The following is a 25,882-nucleotide window of genomic DNA, read 5'->3' on the forward strand; positions in this document are numbered from 1 at the left end:
GCAGGAAATGACTGGGACCAGTGGCTGCCGTACCTGCTCTTTGCATACAGAGAAGTGCCACAAGCCACCATTTTTTTCTCTACCTTTGAACTTCTCTACGGTCATCCAGTGAGTGGCCTACTGGTCATGCTCAAGGAGAGCTTGGAAGGACCAAGAGGTGGGAGCAAGAATGTATTGGAGTATGAGCTTTAGATGAGAGAGAGGCTGGAGCAGATGACCGCACTTACCCAGGACAGCATGAGGAGAGCCTAGAAGAGACAGAAAACATGGTATGACTGCAAAGCAAGGGACAGAAGTTTTGAGTCAGATCAGCAGGTGTTGCTGTTGCTCCCCACACATGAGCGCAAGCTGCTGGCCAAATGGCATGGTCCATATGAGGTCACACGCAAGGTAGCACCTCTGACATATGAGATCCACATGCCAGAAAGAGGGAGGAAAGTGCAAAAGTTTCACATCAACCTTTTGAAAGAGTTCAAGTCCAGAGATGAGGCAGTAAAGAACCAGCTGTTTGTCCGTGCAGTGTGAGAGGAAGAAGATACGGCTGAACAATACTTCACGACCATCAGCACACCACCTCCCATAGAGCTATCACACCTCACTCCTCACCAGCAAGAGCTGCTTGGTGAGTCCCAGAGCTTTTCCAGGAGACACCTGGGTACACCCCTCTTGTCCAGCACAAAATCTACCTGAAGGACAAGGCTCTGGTATGGCCAAAATGCTACCAGAGAGACTCCTCGCAGTGCTGCGGCAGGAGTTGGAGGTCATGAAGCGACTGGGAGTGATCGAAAGGTCATTTAGTGAGTGGTCTAGCCCAACATTTCTCGTCCCCAAGAAGGACGGGACCATCAGATTCTGCATGGACTTCCAGGGGTTGAATGAGCTCACCAAAGTTGACCAATATCCCATGCCATGTATCGATGACCTGAACGAACAGATGGGGAAGGCGAGGTTAATCTCCATGTTGGATATGAGTAACAGGTACTGGAAGGTCCCACTGTCGGATGAGGCAAAGGAGCTCACAGCTTTCAGGACGCCGATGGAGGTCTTCCAGTTGACGGTGATGGTGTTTGGGCTCCAGGGGGCGCCAGCGACCTTTCAGCGATTGATGGACTAGGTACTCCATGACACCCAGGGTTTTGCGGCTGCATACCTTGAGGACATGGTGATCTTTAGCTAGACCTGGGAAGACAATTTCTATCACCTACAGCAGGTACTCCAGCAAATCCAGAAGGCGGGGGGCCTCAATATCAGCCCCAATAAGTGTGTCTTTGCCAAGCGGGAGTACCTCAGGTTTGTCATTGGAGAGGGTGCCATCCGTCCATAGATGGGTAAGGTGGATGCTATTCGTTCTTTTACCCTTCCAACTACCAATAAACAGCCATTTATGAGGTTAGTGGGCTGGTACAGGAAGTTTGTCCCTCACATGTCCTCCTGAGCTGCTGTTTTGACAGACTTGACCAAGGAAGATGGCCCAACCAAGCTGGTCTGGACCGAGGAGACCAGAAGGGCTTTTCATGACCTGAAGGAGGTGCTGTGTAAGGACAGACTTCGAAACAACCCTTCATGCTGCAAACGGATGTGTCCGGGGTAGGACTGGGGGCCGTCCTACTGCAAGAGGATGAAGGTGAGCTGAAGCCCATTGTTTTCATCAGTCGCAAGATGCTTGAGGATGAGACTAGGTACTCGACTGTTGAAATGGATTGCCTAGCCATTAAGTGGGCTCTTGATTCTTTGAAGTACTATCTGCTGGAAAGAGAGTTTGTGTTAGAGACTGACCATAGAGCTTTGCAGTGGCTCCACAATATGAGAAACTTTAACAACTGAATCACCAGGTGGTACCAGGAGATGCAGCCCTTTCGTTTCACTGTTCACTAGAGGCCAGGATCTGCAAACCAAGTAGCGGACTTCCTGTCCCACATCCTTGAAGGCTCCTAAGTGGATGGGATGCTCAGATGTAGTGGACCTGCAAGATGTGACTACAGGCCGCATTCTCCGTCTTCAGAAGAGGGAGGAAATGTGACTGTTCTCATTCCCATCACCATCTACTGTATTAGATATGATCACGAAATACAAGGTACTATTAAATTGATTATTGAGCACCAGTGTGTAATGTGCAGCAGAGCGCCGTATGCGCGAGGTTTTGGAAGCCCGCGGAAGACACACAGCAAGCTGTAACAGAACAAACAACACGTGTGAATATCTGGTTGCTAACTGCATTTGTAGATCAGAAGCTGAGCTGTGTACTCATCGTGATGTGCATTCTATTCGCTATAATTATGTTTGGACTAGTTATTTGAAGTGTATTCATTTTGGGGATTCTGGCACTGTACAAAGCCATTTACCTTTGCTTGAAAATAAAAATAAAACCAGTTGCAACTGTCAACAATCCTCCTGTCCAGTCCTTTGGCATCTTAGACACCTCTCCAGCCGGTCCGCCTCCTTATACAGTTGAAGTCGGAAGTTTACATACACCTTAGCCAAATACATTTAAACTCAGTTTTTCACAATTCCTGACATTTAATCCTAGTAAAGATTCACTGTCTTATGTCAGTTAGGATCACCACTTTATTTTAAGAATGTGAAATGTCAGAATAATAGTAGAGAGAATGATTTATTTAAGCTTTTATTTCTTTCATCACATTCCCAGTGGGTCAGAAGTTTACATACACTCAATTAGTATTTGGTAGCATTGCCTTTAAATAGTTTAACTTGGGTCAAACGTTTCGGGTAGCCTTCCACAAGCTTCCCACAATAAGTTGGGTGAATTTTGGCCCATTCCTCCTGACAGAGCTGGTGTAACTGAGTCAGGTTTGTAGGCCTCCTTGCTCGCACACACTTTTTCAGTTCTGCCCACAAATATTCTATAGGATTGAGGTCAGGGCTTTGTGATGGCCACTCCAATACCTTGACTTTGTTGTCCTTAAGCCATTTTGCCACAACTTTGGAAGTATGCTTGGGGTCATTGTCCATTTGGAAGACCCATTTGCGACCAAGCTTTAACTCCCTGACTGATGTCTTGAGATGTTGCTTCAATATATCCACATAATTTTCCTTCCTCATGATGTCAACTATTTTGTGAAGTGCACCAGTCCCTCCTGTAGCAAAGCACCCCCACAGCATGATGCTGCCATCCCCGTGCTTCACGGTTGGGATGGTGTTCTTCGGCTTGCAAGCAACCCCCTTTTTCCTCCAAACATAACGATGGTCAATATGGTCAAATAGTTATATTTTTGTTTCATCAGACCAGAGGACATTTCTCCAAAAAGTACGATCTTTGTCCCCATGTGCAGTTGCAAACTGTAGTCTGGCTTTTTTATGGCGGTTTTGGAGCAGTGGCTTCTTCCTTGCTAAGCGGCCTTTCAGGTTATGTCGATATAGGACTTGTTTTACTGTGGATATATATACTTTTGTACCTGTTGCCTCCAGCATCTTCACAAGGTCCTTTGCTGTTGTTCTGGGATTGATTTGCACTTTTCGCACCAAAGTACGTTCATCTCTAGGAGACAGAATGCTTCTCCTTCCTGAGTGGTATGACGGCTTCGTGGTCCCATGGTGTTTATACTTGTGTACTATTGTTTGTACAGATTAACGTGGTACATTCAGGCATTTGGATATTGCTCCCAAGGATGAACCAGACTTGTGGAGGTCTACAATTTTATTTCTGAGGTCTTGGCTGATTTCTTTTGATATTCCCATGATTTCAAGCAAAGAGGCACTGAGTTTGAAGGTAGGCCTTGAAATACATTCACAGGTACACCTCCAATTGACTCAAATGATATCAATTAGCCTATCAGAAGCTTCTAAAGCCATGACATAATTTTCTGGAATTTTTCAAGCTGTTTAAAGGCACGGTCAACTTAGTGTATGTAAACTTCTGACCCACTGGAATTGTGATACAGTGAATTATAAGTTAAATAATCTGTCTGTAAACAATTGTTGGAAAAGTTACTTGTGTCATGCACAAAGTAGATGTCCTAACCGACTTGCCAAAACTATAGTTTGTTAACAAGAAATCTGTGGAGTGGTTGAAAAACGAGTTTTAATGACTCCAACCTAAGTGTATGTAAACTTCCGACTTCAACTGTACCTTCACTCGGCTCCATTAATTACTTTGCCTCGGCTTTCCGTGGGCGTTCTGACATTTGACTGCTGCTAATTTGCTGATTAATCTAATTAACGTGATTACGGGAGGGATTTGGGTCCAGATGCCTTTGTGCGTGTGCAATCTACTGGTCCGTGGTTTGACTGTCCATTACTTGCCTCACCCAGTCAATAGCTGTCTCCCACCTCTCATGTGTGTGCTGCCCACTATTTCTCTCTTGTTCGCCTCTTACAATCTCGCGGCTAGAGTTTGACGTGGTGACATCTCGCTGGTTTCTCCCCCATCTTCCTGTCTGTCCTTTTCAGGACTGGGAGCTGTCCGCGAGCTGTCCAGCACCCCTGCCAATTACCGTCGTCTCCAGTCTATGCGCCCAGCGCTCTCGGTGTCTGAGGCGACGTGAGAAGGACCTACTGTATAGCTTACTACTGTACCGAGGAATACTGAAATGCAGAGGGATCTCCATATATAACAGCAAAGCACACAATCTATTAATCAAAACACACAACTCAATGAAAAGATGCTGTTTAACTCTCCTCTAACCTAACTTAGCAGGCGTAAAATAAATGCCTGAAACTAGATCCCCTACATACTGGTCTTGATGAGAAGAAAAAAAAACTGTCGGGGGAGGTTCTCTTCTGCACTGTTCAACCAATCCAGTAAATGTGGAGGAGGAGTTAAGATGGAGTGTCGCCTTGATAATGTCCAAAAGCAAAAGTCGCGTCACAGGCTCTCGTTCCATTTCCCCTGAAAACCGGAACATCCTGTTATTGAGGATTCGGCAGAGGCAAACTCTTCTCAACGTGATGTGTTCACTAGCCTCCAGAGCAAAGGAAAAGGGTTGAAAATGAAAATATGTTTTTGGTTGCTTTAATGCAGCGGTCCCCAACTACATTCAGCCATTTGTACACTGCAACCCAAACAGATATAGTATTTGACAAAAACTATGTATTTATGTATGGGAATACTTTGGAACAGATTTCATAAATTAATTTGAGCCGATTTCCTGGTCACTTTTCAGTCTTTTTTTGTCCAACAAAAAAAACTTGAGGGTCCAAATATCTTATTATTTAAGTAAAACTAATTATCTTCAAAAATACCTACATTTTTTCCTATCTCCCTTTTGTTTGTTTGTTTATGACCCCTGAATGCAAAGTAAATTAATTGTGCTAGATTGGCATTAACATACCCAAATAGGAATTTGAAATGGTTAATATTGAGCCCCCTCAGGGCATCCCATATCCAAATCCACTGGAGTACTTATCATACCTCGACTCACTCACTGCTAGCCTGGCAGCATTACTAAAGAAAGCTCTCTGTTTGTTGGTTCTAGTAAATGTGGCTTCATATAGCATGATTTGTTTCTTGTTATTTTGGGGATCAAAACAGAATTTTGCCAATATTTTCTGTCATACATAGGCTATACTCAAAGAGAAACACATTTTGTAGTTTGAGGTATTTTCATTTAATAACTGTCTTGTTTTCTCTTGTATTTATGTATTTTCATATAACTATTGTCTATAATATAAACAATGTAAATATTGAAAAAACCCAAAATGGAATAATATCTAGCCTACTTTCTCCCATGGTATTACCACTCTGTTGTTGTCCCAAGGCTTCTCTCTGGATTTCCACGCTACTTTGGCAAGTCGTTCAAACTCACCAGTAGAAATGAATGAATTAGCACCTCTGTCCGGCACGAAATTAATCTAATTCATAATCTAATTATGATGATATCTCAGGGACCAAATTAGCATACCTCATTAGCATATCTGGTTAACTATGCAAATTCATTTGCTGTTATTCCCTTTTCATTCACACAAGAGTGACTATGAATGTCAGCGCTCTACGACAGGACATGATTTACTGTAAATATATCCTAGGTTTTAGCCAATAGGTTCTCCTGACTCCCTGGCTGTCAGTGTGTTGGCTGAGAACACGGCTAGCCTGCTTTCCAACTCATTTATCTTGTCTCCTCCACCATTCTGCTGCTCACCATAGTTCAAAGCCCAGACTGGAAAACAGCCTTAATTAACTGTGTGCACTACAGTTCAACAGCATTCCCCTATTCCATTCTACTCTACAATCTTACTGCTCAAGGTTCCCCATACAGATGAACCACTGCCACATATTGTGTCTTGAACCAGAGGAGCTCATCTTGGCTTCCTCCTGGAGCATACATGGGCACATTGTAGATTCCCAGGTTAAATACAGCAGTGCACAGCCCTCCACATGTCACACACTCTCCCCTCCCTCCTCCTCCTCCCTCCTCCCCCTCCCTCCTGAGACCTAGGGCCCGTGGGAAGAACTGACGCTGGGAGCAGACTGTCTGCAGCCCTGAATACATGTAGGAGAGGGAGAGAGAGGGAGAGAGAGAGAGAGCGAGAGAGAGAGAGAGAGTGAGAGAGAGGTGAGAGAGAGCGAGAGCGAGAGCGAGAGAGAGAGAGAGAGAGGTGAGAGAGAGCGAGAGAGAGAGAGAGAGAGAGAGAGAGAGAGAGAGAGAGAGAGAGAGAGAGAGGTGAGAGAGAGCGAGAGCGAGAGAGAGAGAGAGAGAGAAAGAGGTGAGAGAGAGCGAGAGCGAGAGAGAGAGAGCAGTAGAGCTAGATTGTGGGAGAGGGAGAGAAACAGGGATATGTGTTCTTCTCAAATACATACATATACACAGCCAGAGAGAGAAAGAAAGAGAGAGAAAACAAATCCAGCCTTGGACAGAGAAGAGAGAGCATTTTTAGCCTCCCTCAACACTCTCTCGCTCTCTTCCCAGCACATACGCACACACACATGCACATGATCTCACACACACTCTCACACACACATACACTCACAGACGCACGCTTGTTTTCGGGTACCAGGCGGCTTGGTGTTCTTCTCCTTTGTTGTTTTTGGCTTTCATCAGTCTTGGTACGGTGTGCTGTGCTGTGTGAGTCTCGCTGGGTGAGGAGTCTGTCTGCGTGGCTGTCTGAGGATGCCATCTACACTACGGTAAGCCACACACTTTTCCTTCTCTCCCTCTCTTTTCTTCTGTTCTCTCCTCTGCTGCAGTCTCTCCGTCTCACTGGGGTAGCTAGCCCCTGCCATGCACATCCTCTGCTTCTTTTCCCCCCCTCTCTCTCTCTCTCTCTCTCTCTCTCTCTCTCTCTCTCTCTCTCTCTCTCTCTCTCTCTCTCTCTCTCTCTCTCTCTGCCACTCCAATCTCTCCTTCGCTCTTTCCTCTCGGCTGTGCGTTCTCTCGCCATCCTTCCCTTCACCGCCTCTCCTCCCTCATCTCTCTCTCGCCCTTCCGCTTCGCCTCATTGGTGCTGCCCTCATTCCTTTTTTCCATTAAGCTCCAGGCCCATTGGTTGCCTGCCTTCAACCATTATCTCCTCTCCTCCTTCCCTCTCCCTCTTTCTATTTCTTCCCTCTCTCCTCGCTCTTTCCCTTGTTCCCTCATCTCCAGCCGACTCTCAAGTCAAAATTATTTGCATACAGGAGAACAGATGAAGTTTGTAGGGAGTAGTGTTAGTGTGTGAGGGGTAAAGAACGAGTGAGATAAAATATAACTAGAGAAAGAAAGAAAGAAAGAAAGAAAGAAAGAAAGAAAGAAAGAAAGAAAGAAAGAAAGAAAGAAAGAAAGAAAGAAAGAAAGAAAGAAAGAAAGAAAGAAAGAAAGAAAGAAAGAAAGAAAGAAAGAAAGAAAGAAAGAAAGAGAAAGAACAGAGGACGGATATATAAATATATAATAAATAATAAATATATAACAAAAAAGTTTGAGAGAAGACTGCATTCTGAGACTGGTGGGTACCCTTCCTCTTTCAATCTTCTTGTGAGCGCTTTGGCTTCTGTAAATGTTAAGTTTGAGTAGATTGTCAAAAGAGGGTTATAGCTCAAATTGGAGGAGGATATTAGTTAGAAGTTAGGATAGTGAACTATGCAGTATGACACTTGCTTAGAAATTCACCTTCCTTGGAAATGATTGAGTCTCAGCTTATATAGATATTTAGAATTTTGATAGAAAATGTGTACTCACTGTATATTGTGCTTTACTTTGGAAGCTCTGATGCCAAGCTTTGTTTAGCTGAGTTGTTTGATTGAATGGCAAGTAGAGTGTTGAACTCCTTCTGGAATACTTCTACTTTTTGTTGGATTTTCATATTGTTGACATTCATGTTTTATATTGTTTTGGAGATTTGATGCCGTGACAAACCTTTGAATGCTCTACATTGTTATAATTCCTTTATAGCATGCAGCTAACATTGAAAGGAAATATGACATTTCCGAGGCAAATTGTTACATTGTTTTGAATCCACATACATGGCTAACTATACTGAACAAAAATATAAACGCAGCATTTAAAGTGTTGGTCCCATGTTTCATGAGCTGAAATAAAAGATCCCAGAAATGTCTATATATGCACAAAAAGCGTATTTCTATTTTGTGCACACATTTGTTTACATCCCTGTTAGTGAGCATTTATCCTTTGCCAAGATAATCCATCCACCTAACAGGTGTGGCATATCAAGAAGCTGATTAAACAGCATGATCATTACACAGGTGCACCTTGTGATGGGGACAATAAAAGGCCACACTAAAATGTGAAGTTTTGTTAAACAACACAATGCCAAAAATGTCTCAAGTTTTGAGGGAGCATGCAATTGGCAACATCATTTTAGAGAATTTGGCAGTACGTCCAACTGGCCTCACAACCGCAGACCACATGTAACCACGCCAGTCAAAGACCTCCACATCCTGCTACTTCACCTGCGGGATGAAACTGTGGCACAACCGAAGAATTTCTGCACAAACTGTCAAAAGCCATCTCTGGGAAGCTCATCTACATGCTCTTCGTCCTCACCAGGGTCTTGACCTGACTGCAGTTTGGCGTTGTAACAGACTTCAGTGGGCAAATGCTCACCTTCGATGGCCACTGGCACGCTGGAGAAGTCTGCTCTTCACGGATGAATCCCGGTTTCAACTGTACCGGGCAGATGGCAGACGTGTGGGCGAGCGGTTTGCTGATGTCAACGTTGTGAACAGAGTGCCCCATGGTGGCGGGGGGGTTATGGTATGGGCAGGCATAAGCTACGGACAACGAACACAATTTAATTTTATCGATGGCAATTTACCGTGATGAGATCCTGAGGCCCATTGTCGTGCCACTGGTGGGTGGCACCATGGTACCATGGCACAGAGCAGAAGGCTGAGGCATTGCAACATGTTTCTCTGAGTGAAGAAAACAGACCTTTAAAAAATTCACTGAAATAATTGTGTGCCTGTCTCCTCAGTTTGTTAGACAGATGTTTTAACAACAATTGTCTTTTGGGGGGGAATAATTATAAATATACAAATTATGTCTACAAATGTTCTATAATCTGGCAATTTAGAAATGGAAATCCAATGGGTTCCAGAAAAAAAGTGTTTTCATGTCGCTGCTGGATTATTACATTGAATATTTACAGAGATTATTTTGTTTAAATAATTTGTATTTTCCCATAGCCTTATGGTTACGTTAGGCATGTAGAACTCAATATTCTGTACACACTGTACACATTTTACAGAACTGGGAGGAGTCAGGGGAATGTTGACATGATGTCCAGCTGAAGCTGTATGGTGAAGGGATGCTCTGTAGAATGTTCTGGTGGCAGGATGAAGAAGGAAATGTCTTGCTTATCATGAGTGTGTTGGTGTGTTCTACTAGGAGGGTGAGAGAGAGAGAGAGAGAGAGAGAGAGAGAGAGGGGGGGGGAGAGAGAGAGAGAGAGAGAGAGAGAGAGAGAGAGAGAGAGAGAGAGAGAGAGAGAGAGAGAGAGAGAGAGAGAGTGGGAGTGGGAGAGAGAGAGAGAGAGGGAGAGAGAGGGAGAGAGCGGGAGAAAGTGTGTGTGTGTGTCTGTTTCTGTATGTGTGTGTGTGTCAACGCGGTGCCTAACTTGCTTTGCCGTGCAGGGAGACAGCCAAATGTGATTAAATTATAGAGGGATAGCACCCTCCCTGGCTCTCATGCGATCAGCTCCCCGGGAACCCCCTCCCAACCTGGACTCAGGGGTAGACGTAGCATAGTAAACGAAAACCCGGGATGCTCAAATTAGTATGATATGTTTGGTATGGAATGTATTAATTTGTGGATGTCTATCCTCCATTTTATATGATATGTTATATTACAATTCGTATGATATGTTATGAATTGCAATACGTACAATATGTTATGAATTTCCAATATGTATGATATGTTACGAAATTCCAATTGGTTGTGGCTAACATTAGCTAGGTTGCTAGGTGGCTAACGCTAATGTTAGCTAGGCTAGGAGTTAGGGTTAGGGGTTAAGGTTTGGGATAAGGTTAGGATTAAGGTTAGGTTTAGGAGTAAGGTCAAAGGGGTTAAGGTTAGGGTTAGGGGAAGGGTTAGCTAACAAGTAGTTGCAAAGTAGCTAAAAAGTAGTAAGTAGTAAGTAGTTGCAAAGTTGCTTTTAGCTAAAATACAAAAGTTGTCCGTAATGAGATTCGAACAATCGTTGGTTTTCTAGACATTCACGTTATACGCCCACCAACGACCCTTCTTTCGGTTTTTGTTGTCTGAATGAGGGAAATGCTGTATGTATTTTGAAAGATGAGTATGTATTTTGAAAGATGAGACATTGAGGATTATAATAAATACCGCTTTGATGTCATACAAGCAAGCCAAACTCTCATGAGTCCAAATGTGCACTGCACATTTCCATAGAATAACATTTATGTCATATACAGTGTCAACTTTGTTTGATGTACAGTTACAAGATGACATGGCATCATACCCTGGGTTGTTCTGAACAGAATTAGTCTATGTTTGTCTATTGTGAAGAAAATTTGCTGCAGCACAGGCACCTGAATACACTCATGACTCCTTTCTATGCGCACCAAAATGACAATCTGTTTCCCTGAATTGTATTGTGAAAGCCTAACCCTGTAATATCGTTTTTTATAACTTAGTTAGTCATGTTGGCAATAGAACAAGCTTTCAAATGATGCCCACTTGTCCCAGATTGCGATTTATAATGGACAATTTTTGGACTGCGTAAACAACAACAGTAATTGTGTGAGGGCGGGGATGCAGGCTTGTGTTCCAACCAAAACTACAAGTGTGCTTGCTCTAGTTCCTCAATGGCACAGCTAGGACAGCTCAAAAAGCACCTTATAGTTGAATACTCTTTGAGTCATAAAAGTGCATTGCAATCGTTTCCTATGACCCAAAACAGCTTCTGGACAGCAGAACAGCGATCACTAAACACGATTTGATGAAGATTTCTAATTCAACAAGTTGGCAGCTGTAGATGTACTGCTCATTCCGGACCAGGCCCTAATCCCCGGGAATCGAAACAGGAAGAGACGGCGCAAGAGAAGCAAACAAGCGGGCTCCTTGACGAGACTACGTTGGAGAGTTAATGAACTGCCTCTATCCTCTGTTCTCTTGGCGAACGAACTGGACGAGCTCCATTCGAGACTATGCTATAAATTAGACCTGAAGAACTGTAATAATATGTTTCTCGGAGTCGTGGCTGAACAAGAACATGGATAATATACACCTAGCTGGTTTTTTTATGCATCGTCAAGACCGAACAGCAGCTTCGGGTAAAGTTAAGGGGGAGGTGTGTGTCTTTGTTAACAATAGCTGATGCGCGATCTCTAATGTTAAGGAAGTCTCTAGGTTTTGCTCGCCTGAGTTAAAAAACCTCATAAAAATCTATATTTTTTGTAGCTGTCTATTTACCACCACAAACCAATGCTGGCACTAAGACCACACTCAAAGAGCTGTATAGGGCCATAAGCAAACAAGAAAATGCACATGCAGAGGCTGCACTCCTAGTGGACGGGGATTTTAATGCAGGGAAACTGAAATCCATCTTACCTCATTTTTACCAGCATGTCATCTGTGCAACTAGAGGCGAAAAAACTCTAGATCACCTTTACTCCACACACAGAAACTCATACAAATCTCTCCCTCGCCCATTATTTGGCAAATCTGACCATAACTCTTGCCTCCTGATTCCTGCTTACAAGCAAAATCTCAAACAGCAAGTGCCAGTGATGTGCTCAATACGGAAGTGGTCCGATGAAACTGATGCTAAGCTACAGGAATGTTTCGCTAGCAGACTGGAATATGTTCCAGTATTCATCCGATAACATTGAGGAGTATAACACATCAGTCACTGGCTTCGTTAAAAGTGCATCGACAACGTCATCCCCACAGTGACCGTAGGTACATATCCCAACCAGAAACCATGGATTACAGGCAACACTACTCTGGATGCTTATAAGAAATCCCGCTATGACCTCCGGCGAGCCATCAAACAGTCAAAACATAAATACAGGAATAAGATTGAATCCTACTACGCGACTCTGACGCTCGTTGGATGTGTCAGAGCTATCACGGATTACAAAGGGAAACCCAGCCACGAGCTGCCCAGTGATGCGAGCCTACCAGACAAGCTATATTCCTTCTATGCTCGCTTCGAGGCAAGTAACACTGAACCATACATGAGAGCAACAGCTGTTCTGAACAACTATGTGATCTCGCTCTCCGTAGTAAGACCATTAAACAGGTGAACATTCACCAGGATGCGTACTGCGCTGACCAGCTGGCAAGTGACTTCACTGACATTTTCAACCCCTCCCTGACACAGTCTGTAATATCTACAGTACATGTTTTAAGCAGACCACCATAGTCTCTGTGCCCATGAATGCCAAGGTAACCTGTCTAAATGACTGTCGAACCGTAGCCCTCATTGTAGCCATGAAATGCTTTGAAAGGCTGGACATGGCTCACATCAACACCATCATCCCAGACACTATGGACCCAATGCAATTCGCATAACGCCCCAACAGATCCACAGATGACGCAATCTCTATTGCACTCCACACTGCCCTCTCCCACCTGGACAACAGGAACACCTACGTGAGAATGCTGTTCATTGACTATAGCTCAGCGTTCAACACCATAGTTCGCTCCATGCTCATCACTAAGCTCAGGACCCTGGGACTGAACACCCCCCTCTGCAATTGGATCCTGGACATCAAATCAAATCAAACTTTATTTATACAGCACATTTCAGACATGGAATACAATGCAATGTGCTTCACAGGAATAAATAATAATAAAAACAATGATAATAAAAACTGAAATATTTACTACACAACAAACATAAGAAGAAAAATCACCCTAAAGAAAAGCAAATCTAAAAAGGTGTGTTTTAAGATCTCTTTTAAATATGTCCACAGTTTCGTCCCCCCTCTGGTTCTCTGACTGGCTATTCCAGAGGCTGGGGGCATAATAACCAACGTATGCCTCTGTTGGTCCTAGGTTTTGGGATAGTTAAAATGCCAGGGTCAGAGGACCTGAAGGACCTACAGGGTACATAATTAAAAGCAGGTCTGACATGTATTGGGGTGCACAATCGGGGATTGATTTCAAAACCAATAGAAGAATCTTAAAATTGCTGCACCTTGGCAATGTTCCTCAGGTGGTAAAAAGCTATCTTGGTCACATTCCTAATGTGTGATTTGAAATTGAGTTCAGAATTTAAAATAACACCTAGGTTTTTTACCTGGTGTTTTATCTATTGTGTTTGTGAATTAAAATGTGCAGCCAGATTCTCTCTCTGTGCTTTCTGTGCTCAATAAGTACCTCGGTCGCCCCGAGGTGTTGAGGGTAGGCAACAACACATCCGCCACACTGACCTTCAACATGGGGCCCCTCAGGGGTGCGTGTTTAGTCCACTCCTGTACTCCCTATTCACCCACGACTGCGTGGCCGCGTACGACTCCAACACCATCATTACATTTGCTGACGACACGACAGTGGTTGGCCTGATCACCAACGACGATGATACAGCCTATAGGGAGGAGGTCAGTGTGGTGCTGGTCCAGGACAACAACCTCTCCCTCAACGTCAGCAAGACAAAGGAGCTGACCGTGGACCCCATCCACATCAACGGGGCTGTAGTGGAGCGTATCGGGAGCTTCAAGTTCCTCGGTGTCCACATCACTAAAGAATTATCATGGTCCACATACAGTTGAAGTCAGAAGTTTACATACACCTTAGCCAAATACATTTAAACTCAGTTTTTCACAATTCCTGACATTTAATCCTAGTAAAAATTCCCTGCCTTAGGTCAATTAGGATCACCACTTTATTTTAAGAATGTGAAATGTCAGAATAATAGTAGAGAGAATGATTTATTTCAACTTTTATTTATTTCATAACATTCCCAGTGGGTCAGAAATGTACATACACTCAATTAGTATTTGGTAGCATTGTCTTTAAATTGTTTAACTTGGGTCAAACATTTTGGGTAGCCTTCCACAAGCTTCCCACAATAAGTTGGGTGAATTTTGCCCATTCCTCCTGACAGAGCTGGTTTAACTGTGTCAGGTTTGTAATCCTCCTTGCTCGCACACACTTTTTCAGTTCTGGCCACAAATGTTCTATAGGATTGAGGTCAAGGCTTTGTGATGGCCACTCCAATACCTTGACTTTGTTGTCCTTAAGCCATTTTGCCACAACTTTGGAAGTATGCTTGGGGTTATTGTCCATTTGGAAGACCCATTTGCAACCAAGCTTTAACTTCCTGACTGATGTCTTGAGATGTTGCTTCAATATATCCACATAATTTTCCTTCCTCATGATGCCATGTTTTACTGTGGATATAGATACTTTTGTCCTGTTCCCTCCAGCATCTTCACAAGGTCCTTTGCTGTTGTTCTGGGATTGATTTGCACTTTTCGCACCAAAGTACGTTCATCTCTAGGAGACAGAACGCTTTTCCTTCCTGAGCGGTATGACGGCTGCGTGGTCCCATGGTGTTTATACTTGCGTACTATTGTTTGTACAGATGAACAAGGTACCTTCAGGCGTTTGGAAATTGCTCCCAAGGATGAACCAGACTACAATTTCTTTTCTGAGGTCTTGATTTTCCCATGATGTCAAGCAAAGAGGCACTGAGTTTGAAGGTAGGCCTTGAAATACATCTACAGGTACACCTCCAATTGACTCAAGTGATGTCAATTAGCCTATCAGAAGCTTCTAAAGCCATGACATCATTTTCTGGAATTTTCCAAGCTGTTTAAAGGCACAGTCAACTTAGTGTATGTAAACTAACCCACTGGAATTGTGATACAGTTAATTATAAGTGAAATAATCTGTCTATAAACAATTGTTGGAAAAATTACTTGTGTCATGCACAAAGTAGATGTCTTAACCGACTTGCCAAAACAATAGTTTGTTAACAAGAAATGTGTGGAGTGGTTGAAAAACAAGTTTTAATTACTCCAACCTAAGTGTATGTAAACTTCCGACTTCAACTGTACACCAACATAGTTGTGAAGAAGGCACGGCAACACCTCTTCCCCTCAGGAGACTGAAAAGATTTGGCATGGGCCCTCAGATCCTCAAAATGTTCTATATCTGCACCATGTAGAGCATCTTGAATGGCTCCATTAACGCTTGGTATGGCAACTGCTTGGCATTCGACCGCATGGCGCTACAGAGGGTAGTGCGTATGGCCCAGTACATCACTGGGGCTGAGCTCCCTGCCATCCCGGACCTCTATAGCAGGCGATGTCAGAGGAAGGCCCTAAATATTGTCAAAGACTCCCACCACCCAAGTCATAGACTGTTCTCTCTGCTACCGCACAGAAATCGGTACTGATGCACCAAGTCTGGAACCAACAGGACCCTGAACAGCTTTTACCCCCAAGCCATAAGACTCCTAAATAGTTAGTTAAGTAGCTATGTCAATGCGACGTGTATGCGGTAGGCGAAGTCAAGGGCAGGACACCAAGCTACTGGCAGATACTTTACTGGATACAGTGCAAATCCAAAGTACAAAAGGCAACCTCATACAGAGAAGAACAATACAACCCGCACACATGGGCAACTGCCGAAAAGACGAAAAACAATTACGCACAATACACAATGAGAAACAGAGGGTGATAAAGGGAACGCAATACAACATAATGGGAAACAGGTGTAAACAATAAAGACCAAACAAGACAAACACCGAAACATAGATCGGCAGCAGCTAGTACTCCGGGGACGACGAATGCCGAAGCCTGCCCGAGCAAGGAGGAGGAGCAGCCTCGGCTGAATCCGTGACAAGCTAACCAATAGCTACCCGGACTATCTGCATTGACCCTTTTTGCACTAACTCTTTTGACTCATCACATACGCTGCTGCTACTGTTTATTATCTATCCTGTTGCCTAGTCACTTTATCCCTACCTATATGTACATATCTACCTCAATTACCTCGTACCCCTGAACACGTACCCTGTGTATATAGCCAACTTATCGTTACTCATTGTGTATTTATTCCTTGTGTTATTCTTCTTCCATTGTTTCTATTTTTTCTCTCTGCATTGTTGGAAAGGGCCCGTAAGTAAGCATTTCACTGTTAGTCTACACCTGTTGTTTACAAAGCATGTGACAAATACACTTTAATTTAATTTGAGAAAATCGATTACTGGTGGGATTTCAAAACATACTGGGTAATTTTGGCAACATTACTGTACAGTTACAGGACATGAAAGTGTTAAGGTTTTTATCACAATACATTTGTTTGGTATAAAAAGTCATTAAGCAAGTTTGTTTTTAATCCATTTCCAACAATCCATTTAGGCATTTAAATACTATTGATATCTATTTTTTTCTAGATAATTACATTGGTTTTGTTGATTAAGTGCTGTTGGCTAGCCTGGATACAATAATAGGTTTTGTTGATTAAAGGTCCGCTATCGTCGGAAGAGTGTAATAGTGCTATAAAAATGAAACTTTCTTTAATGATTTCTTACAAAACAACATCTGCACAGAATAACCTAACAATTTCTATACTTATATTCCTGTCAGCTGGAGAAGTAGTTCTATATCTCTACAATAACGACTGCATCACTCTAGTGGGTTGAAACTGAAACACATGTCCAAGATATTAATCTTTTACACCGTAGCGTGTGTGTGTTAGTTGGAATAGGGGAGTGTGTTTGTGCGTGCGTGTGTGTGTGTGCAAGTGCGTGCATGTGTGTGTGTTGAAGGATCTCCAGGCTTGCGTGTGAGTAGCATGTCCCCCACCCCTAAGCAGACTAATGAATGAGCAGTAAAAGGCCCCATGGGAATTCCATACATCAAATCAAATCAAATCAAATTGTATTTGTCACATGCGCCAAATACAACAGGTGTAGACCTTACAGTGAAATGCTTACTTACAAGCCCTTAACCAACAATGCAGTTTTAAGAAAGAATACCAAAAAAAAATCACAAAAAAATACAACATAAAATAATATGAAATAAAAGTAACAAATAATTAATGCTAACCCTACTGGGTCATATAGCTGCATGCCAGTTAGCCTGTCTGTGCTGTGCTGTGGATAGCATGACTATGGTAATGTTAGTTTGTCTGAGGTGAGTAGAAGGAGGTCACATAACCACACACACACTAACATTATTCTCTGTGCTGGGTAGTTTGGTCACATTTACAATTACATTTACATCATTTATCAGACGCTCTTATCCAGAGCGACTTACAAATTGGTGCATTCAACTTATGATAGCCAGTGGGGTGGGGGAAGAAGGATTACTTTATACTATTCCAGGTATTCCTTAAAGAGGTAGGGTTTCAAGTGTCTCCGGAAGGTGGTCAGTGACTCCGCTGTCCTGGCGTCGTGGGGGAGCTTGTTCCACCATTGGGGTGCCAGAGCAGCGAATAGCTTTGACTGGGTTGAGCGGGAACTGTGTATCCGTAGAGGTAGGGGAGCTAGCAGGCCAGAGGTGGTTGAACGTAGTGCCCTCGTTTGGGTGTAGGATCAGATCCTGAAGGTAAGGAGGTGCCGTTCCCCTCACAGCTCCGTAGGCAAGCACCATGGTCTTGTAGTAGATGCGAGCCTCAACTGGAAGCCAGTGGAGTGTGCGGAGGAGCGGGGTGACATGAGAGAACTTGGGAAGGTTGAACACCAGACGGGCTGCAGCGTTCTGGATGAGTTGTAGGGGTTTAATGGCACAGGCAGGGAGCCCAGCCAACAGCGAGTTGCAGTAATCCAGACGGGAGAAGACAAGTGCCTGGATTAGGACCTGTGCCGCTTTCTGTGTAAGGTAGAGTCGTACTCTGCGAATGTTGTAGAGCATGAACCTGCAGGATCGGGTCACCGCTTTGATGTTAGCGGAGAACTACAGGGTATTGTCCAGGGTCACGCCAACGTTCTTTGCAGTCTGGGAGGAGGACACAATGGAGTTGTCAACCGTGATGGCGAGATCATGGAGCGGGCAGTCCTTCCCCGGGAGGAAGAGCAGCTCCGTCTTGCCGAGGTTCAGCTTGAGGTGGTCATCCGACATCCACACTGATATGTCTGCCAGACATGCAGAGATGCGATTCGCCACCTGGTTATCAGAAGGGGGAAAGGAGAAAATTAATTGTGTGTCGAGTGCGTAGCAATGGTAGGAGAGACCATGTGAGGATATGACAGAGCCAAGTGACTTGGTGTATAGAGAGAATAGGAGAGGGCCTAGAACTGAGCCCTGGGGGACACCAGTGGTGAGAGCACGTGGTGCGGAGACAGATTCTCGCCACGGCACCTGGTAGGAGCGACCTGTCAGGTAGGACGCAATCCAAGAGTGAGCAGCGACGGAGATGCCCAACTCGGAGAGGGTGGAGAGGAGGATCTGATGGTTCACAGTATCAAAGGCAGCAGATAGGTCTAGAAGGATAAGAGCAGAGGAGAGAGAGTTAGCTTTAGCAGTGCGGAGAGCCTCCGTGACACAGAGAAGAGCAGTCTCAGTTGAATGACCAGTCTTGAAACCTGACTGGTTTGCATCAAGAAGGTAATTCTGAGAGAGATAGCAGGAGAGTTGGCTAGAGACGGCACGCTCAAGAGTTTTGGAGAGAAAATAAAGAAGGGATACTGGCCTGTAGTTGTTGACATCAGAGGGATCGAGTGTAGGTTTTTTGAGGAGGGGTGCAACTCTCGCTCTCTTGAAGATGGAAGGGACATGGCCAGCGGTCAAGGATGAGTTGATGAGCGAGGTGAGGTAAGGGAGAAGGTCTCCGGAAATGGTCTGGAGAAGAGAGGAGGGGATTCAGCAGGGAGGAGAAGGTGGCAAAGAGCTTCCTAGGGTTAGGGGCAGAGGCTTGACATTTAGAATGGTAGAAAGTGGCTTTAGCAGCGGAAACAGAGGAAGAGAATGTAGAGAGGAGGAAGTGAAAAGATGACAGGTCCGCAGGGAGTCTAGTTTTCCTCCATTTCCCCTTGGCTGCCCGGAGCCCTCTTCTGTGAGCTCGCAACGAGTCGTCAAGCCACGGAGCAGGAGGGGAGGACCGAGCCAGCCGGGAGGATAGGGGACATAGAGAGTCAAAAGATGCAGAAAGGGAGGAGAGGAGGGTTGAGGAGGCAGAATCAGGAGACCGGAGGGAGAAGGATTTAGCAGAGGGAAGAGATGATGGGATGGAAGAGGAGATAGTAGCGGGAGAGAGAGAGCGAAGGTTGCGATGGCACATTACCACCGGAGTAGGGGCAGAGGGAGTAGTGTTGGAGGAGAGCGAGAGAGAAAAGGATACAAAGTAGTGGTCGGCGACTTGGAGGGGAGTTGCAGTGAGATTAGTAGAAGAACAGCATCTAGTAAAGATGAGGTCAAGCGTATTGCCTGCCTTGTGAGTAGGGGGGGACGGTGAGAGGGTGAGGTCAAAAGAGGAAAGGAGTGGAAAGAAGGAGGCAGAGAGAAATGAGTCAAAGGCAGACATAGGGAGGTTAAAGTCACCCAGAACTGTGAGGGGTGAGCCATCCTCAGGAAAGGAACTTATCAAAGCGTCAAGCTCATTGATGAACTCTCCAAGGGAACCTGGAGGGCGATAAATGACAAGGATGTTAAGCTTGAATGGGCTAGTGACTGTGACAGCATGGAATTAAAATGAGGAGATAGACAGATGGGTCAGGGGAAAAAGAGAGAATGTCCACTTGGGAGAGATAAGGATTCCTGTGCCACCGCCGCGCTGACCAGAAGCTCTCAGGGTATGCGAGAACACATGGTCAGACAAGGAAAGAGCAGTAGGAGTAGCAGTGTTTTCTGTGGTAATCCATGTTTCCATCAGCGCCAAGAAGTCGTGGGACTGGAGGGTAGCATAGGCTGAGATTAACTCTGCCTTTTTGGCCGAAGAACGGCAGTTCCAGAGGCTGCCGGAGACCTGGAACTCCACGTGGGTCATGCGCACAGGGACCACCAGATTAGAGTGGCAGCAGCCACGCGGTGTGAAGCGTTTGTATGGCCTGTGCAGAGAGGAGAGAACAGGGATAGACAGACACATAGTTGACAGGCTACAGAAAAAGGCTTCAATAATGCAAAGGAGATCGGAATGAAATGAACTAAACATCTGGGAAAGCAAGAGAGCGGGGCCTCCCTCACTTACGTTTCACTGAAACACTCAAATATAACTCTCCCAACTTCCACTTTAGAAATTATAATTGTTGTAAACTACAGCGGTTCAATGTTTTCTAGGAATATACTCTAACTTAGTTTATTCAGCTAGCTAACTTGGTACAGTATTCTTCCGTGAAAACCGTCCAGGGCACCGAATCCTATGACGCCATAGCCAACTAGCATGCCAGCCTCCAATAACACGGTTTAGCACCAATACTCTGTTACAACAAACCAGTGTGTTAACACGCCAAACAGATCATTCGTGTCCGTGTCTAACATTGTGTAAAGTTTTGGGTTAGTTTTGACAGTTTGAGTGAGTACGTCGTCAACTTATTCAGCCAGTTAGTTAGCTAGAATAGTTAGCATGCTAGCTAGCCATTGCTCTCTGCCAACGAACCACCCCTCCTACGACGGCACGAAACACACAGAGAGAGCCAAGCTAACGGTAACTAGTCACCCATGTCCCGAATTCCCTTGAACGACTCGTGTTACCAGTATGTAAAAACAAAACAAAAATAAATGTAGGTTATAACATACCCTTAGTAGCTACTGTTAGCCAGTTAAGTGCAAAGCTAGCCACTAAATCGATTCAGCCAGTTCGCATCTTTCCCAACGGAGAGAAAGCGTCTCCAAATATTACAGCTAGATCGTTCCAGCTATTGTTTAGTTAGCTATCCAGGTAGAAACAAGCTAGCTACATTTCGAGTACAGTAGCTACTAACTACCTAACGTTAACGCTTCAGATAATGAGGTTAGAAAAACAGCTGAATGGTAGGTAGCTAGCTGGCATAATTACAGGTACTCTTAAGCGTGAAATAACATTGGAAACAACTATCCACAGTTGCTAATAGTTACCAGTAGCTACCCGCTAGCTAGCTAGCTTTATTGGTCCAGGTGGGTTAGCTAGCCTCGTGCTTCACCGGGCTCAGCCGAATACAATACTTACCTAAAATAATTACCTACAATAATTACCTACAATAACCTACAATAACTACCTAGATAAACTACCTACAATACCTACAATACCTAACTACAATACCTACCTACAATCTAAATACATGGTTTAAGCTTTACTCGACACCATATAAGAAGCCAAGCCTACCTCCCGCTAGAGAAGACACAACCTCACCCGACCACTACCAAAACCAGACCTGCAACACGATAGCTAGCTAGCCAGTCTCGATGGATGCGGCTAGCATGACTGTGTACTATTGAGCGTTATAAGTCTGCTAGCATGACATTATGGAAATATAGAGCGTTATAAGTCTGCAAGCATGACTGTGCAAATATAGAGAGTTATAAGCCTGCTAGCATGACCGTGTACAGATATAGAGAGTTATAAGTATATTAGCATGACTGTGTGCAAATATAGAGAGTTATAAGTATATTAGCATGACTGTGTGCAAATATAGAGAGTTATAAGTCTGCTAGTTTTACTGTGTGAAAATGTTACTCTATTAAAGTGGGATGGCATGACTGTGGGCTAACACTAGCATGATAGCCTGTCTGACACGGACAAGGCAGAATTGTATGGTCACATGACAGTGTGTCTGTCTGTTTGGGAGTTGATGAATAAGCCCCCTGGTCGAGGGTGTTCCTCCCTGTAGAGCGTGTTAACCCCAGGCCACCCAGGGGCCCAGGAGAGGATCACACTACCCCCCCTGTGGAGACAGCTAAAGAGGCTTACAGCCCAGCTAGCTAGTTTTCCTCAGAGCATGCCCATGACACAGTCTCTCTCTGATGCACACTCAGGAATGTATTTATATACTATATATACTGTACATCGTCCAAAATGATGGAGGATGGAGGAGGTCGATGCTTATGATGATTCATAACTAGGATCAAATCGATTAGGCCGTGGTAAGGATTCATTTAAACATTTCCATACCATTTTTATTTAGATGTTGTTCATTTTTATTCCCTATAGCTAATGCTACTTGTGGGTATTTTCAAGATGATCTTGACTTATTACTATGTCCACTAGTAAACCAGTGGCAGGATGTTGAAGAGACATGAATGTGCCCTTGCAATCACTGAATGACGTAGTTCACCCCCACCCCATCTTTTTACGCTGCTGCTACTCTGTTAATTATTTATGCATAGTCAGTTTAACTCTAATGTACATATTACCTCAACTACCTCAACTAGCCGGTGCCCCCGCACATTGACTCTGCACCGGTACCCTGTATATAGCCTCCCTACTGTTATTTTATTTTACTTCTGCTCTTTTTTTCTCAACACTTTTTTGATGTTGTTGTTTTATTTAACTTTTTTATTAAAAATAAATGCATTGTTGGTTAAGGGCTGTAAGTAAGCATTTCATGGTAATGACTACATCTGTTGTATTCGGCGCATGTGGCAAATAAAATTTGATTTGATTTGATTCAGCTGGTTTTGTGATGGGATAAATCCAAGGTAATACTGATCCTTCCATGCTCTGAGAAAGGGGGATCTAGTGTGCCTCATTGGTTCATGACAGGTTTCTGTAAGGCTTAAGAATCAATGCGCTGATGAGTGAGACCAAACTGCACCAAATTTGGATAAGTGGTCATAAAATCCTATTAGATGGCAAGATTAAGCTACCACATTATTAATACCTATCCAATCCTTTGAGATTTTTCCAGAAGTGTCTAAGGGAATAGGGCTATAGGTGTTGATTTGGAATTGGTAATCTGTCTAAGAACACATCACTATCCTCTCCTCTCCAGCCCTCTCCTCTCCTCGGGGACGGAAGCGGCCCTAGCAGCCCCACGCCTCCCTGGCTGGGGGAATACATGATGTATTTCCTGGCGGGCAGGCCAATTAAAAACCAATCAGGCCTGTTGGAGTGCGTGCAGGGTAATGGGAAAGCGAGGAGAGTGGAGGAGAGTGGTGATTAATGGACACTTTCACCTCGTGGCATAACAGGCTCCCACCGCATTCATCACCTCGGACACCACTCACCTGTCCTGCATAGGGACTGGCGGGCACCCCGCATCCACACCCCATACACCACTGTTACTACCATACACATCTGTCACTACCACACACATCTGTCACTACCATAAACATCTGTCACTACCATACACATCTGTATGAGTTACACTGGCTGTGACTGGGTTATAATGCAGTGGATGGGAGCTGGATTAGTGACATTCCTATCTTCCGAGCCACAGTAGGCTATACACCAACTATTGCCCCTCAACGATTGTATTAACAATGAGAAGGCTGTTCCATTTCAGGAGCTGCACTGACCTATTTCACACAGGCAGGCAGGCAGGTAGGTAGGCGGGCAGGCAGGCACCAGTAAATAAGAATTTCATAACCTGGTTTGGCCTTCTATCGTTAAGGAATCAAATGAAGAGTTTTATTCCAAAACGCTTTATATCCATTTTCAGAAATGTTGGTGTCACGATCGTCTACGAGAGAGGACCAATGCGCAGCGTTGAAGGTGAACATAATATATATTTATTAACTGATCACACGATCAAAACAATAACCAACGATGCGTGACGTCTAAGGTTACAACACGAACAAACCTTAACGGAACAAGAAACCACAACACAAAGTGAAAAGACCGATAGTTAAATATGGCTCCCAATCAGAGACAACCAGCTGACACTCGTTGCCTCTGATTGGGAGTCACTCAGGCCCACATAGATATACAAACATAGACTTACATACCCTGGCTCAACATAACATAGTCCCCAGAGCCAGGGCGTGACAGTAACCCCCCAAAGGCGCGGATTCCGACCGCGCCAAACAACCACAACAGGGGAGGGACCGGGTGGGCACTCCGCCTCGGCGGCGGATCCGGCCCGGACATGACCCAGGCACGGGTTGTGCTGGACTGACGACGCGCACCCCTGGCTTGGTGCGTGGAGGAGGAATGGGCCTTACCAGGCTGACGACGCACACCGTAGGCTTGGTGCGTGGAGCAGGGACAGGCCGGACTGGGCTGGACGAGCACACCACTGACTTGGTGCGGGGAGCAGGAACGGGCCGGACCGGGCTGACGGGCGCACCCCTGACTTGGTGCGGGGAGCTTGGATGGGCCGGACTGGGCTGGCGACGCGCACCACAGACTTGGTGCGGAGAGCAGGAACGGGCCGGACAGGGGCTGACGAAACGCACCACAGACTTGGTGCGGAGAGCAGGCACGGGCCGTGCCGGACTGACGACGCACACCACTGGCTTGGTGCGGGGAGCTTGGATGGGCCGGACTGGGCTGGCGACGCCGCACCACAGACTTGGTGCGGAGAGCAGGAACGGGCCGGGCTGGGCTGTCGACGCACACCGTAGGCTGGTGCGTGGAGTAGGAACGGGCCGAACCGGGCTGACGATGCGCACCCCGACTTGGTGCGGGGAGCAGGAATAGACCGGACCGTACTGGGGACACACACCACTGGCCCTACACCGGGATCTGGAACGGGCCGGACCGGACTGGCAACACACGCCAGTACCTCTCGCCGTGCCTCTACATCCTCCATCCCCTCTTCGACCAGTGGCCCCCGTAACCTGGCGGCCTCCTCTGGCAACCCACTGGGCCGCTCTATCGCGGCCTCCTGCTGGTCCGACGTCGTGAGCCCCCCTCAAAAATTTCTGGGAGTCTCTCTTCCCCGTGGGCCAGGCCTCGATAATTCTCGCCCACCTCTCGCTCCTCTGCTTCCAATCTCCGTCATTCAGCTCCTCATTCGGCTTGACCCAGTCGAAGCTCTGCCTCCACTGTTGCCAAGTCCACCTACTCTGCTCCTCACTAGGCTGCTTGGTCCAGTTCTGGTGGTTTCTTCTGTCACGATCGTCTACGAGAGAGGACCAATGCGCAGCGTTGAAGGTGAACATAATATATATTTATTAACTGATCACACGATCAAAACAATAACCAACGATGCGTGACGTCTAAGGTTACAACACGAACAAACCTTAACGGAACAAGAAACCACAACACAAAGTGAAAAGACCGATAGTTAAATATGGCTCCCAATCAGAGACAACCAGCTGACACTCGTTGCCTCTGATTGGGAGTCACTCAGGCCCACATAGATATACAAACATAGACTTACATACCCTGGCTCAACATAACATAGTCCCCAGAGCCAGGGCGTGACAGTACCCCCCCCAAAGGCGCGGACTCCGACCGCGCCAAACAACCACAACAGGTGAGGGACCGGGTGGGCACTCCGCCTCGGCGGCGGATCCGGCTCCGGACATGACCCAGGCACGGGTTGTGCTGGACTGACGACGCGCACCATAACATAGTCCCCAGAGCCAGGGCGTGACAGTTGGTAAATTTTCTAACCTGTATCCCCGCACATTGACTCGATACCGGTACCCCCTGTATATAGCCTCGTTGTTGTTATTTAATTGTGTTATTATTACTATTTTTTTGCTTTCTTTTATT

General features: G+C 45.3%; 1 protein-coding gene across 6 annotated transcripts in view; it reads left to right on the forward strand.

The window, feature by feature from the left end:
- Nucleotides 1-6,849: 6,849 nt before the first annotated feature.
- LOC121539147 (myelin transcription factor 1-like protein) overlaps nucleotides 6,850-25,882 on the forward strand; it is a 237,212-nt gene continuing 218,179 nt past the window's right edge. For 5 of the 6 annotated variants that reach the window (XM_041847427.2, XM_041847430.2, XM_041847432.2 and 2 more), the window contains exon 1: nucleotides 7,784-7,875. The gene's annotated coding sequence lies outside the window, so the exon portion shown is untranslated. Of the gene's footprint in view, nucleotides 7,082-7,783; nucleotides 7,876-25,882 lie in introns of those variants that run through there. The other variant, XM_041847428.2, reaches the window with a different exon arrangement.

Source organism: Coregonus clupeaformis, chromosome 25, assembly GCF_020615455.1.
Source record: "Coregonus clupeaformis isolate EN_2021a chromosome 25, ASM2061545v1, whole genome shotgun sequence".
In the NCBI taxonomy this organism is placed as follows: domain Eukaryota; kingdom Metazoa; phylum Chordata; class Actinopteri; order Salmoniformes; family Salmonidae; genus Coregonus; species Coregonus clupeaformis.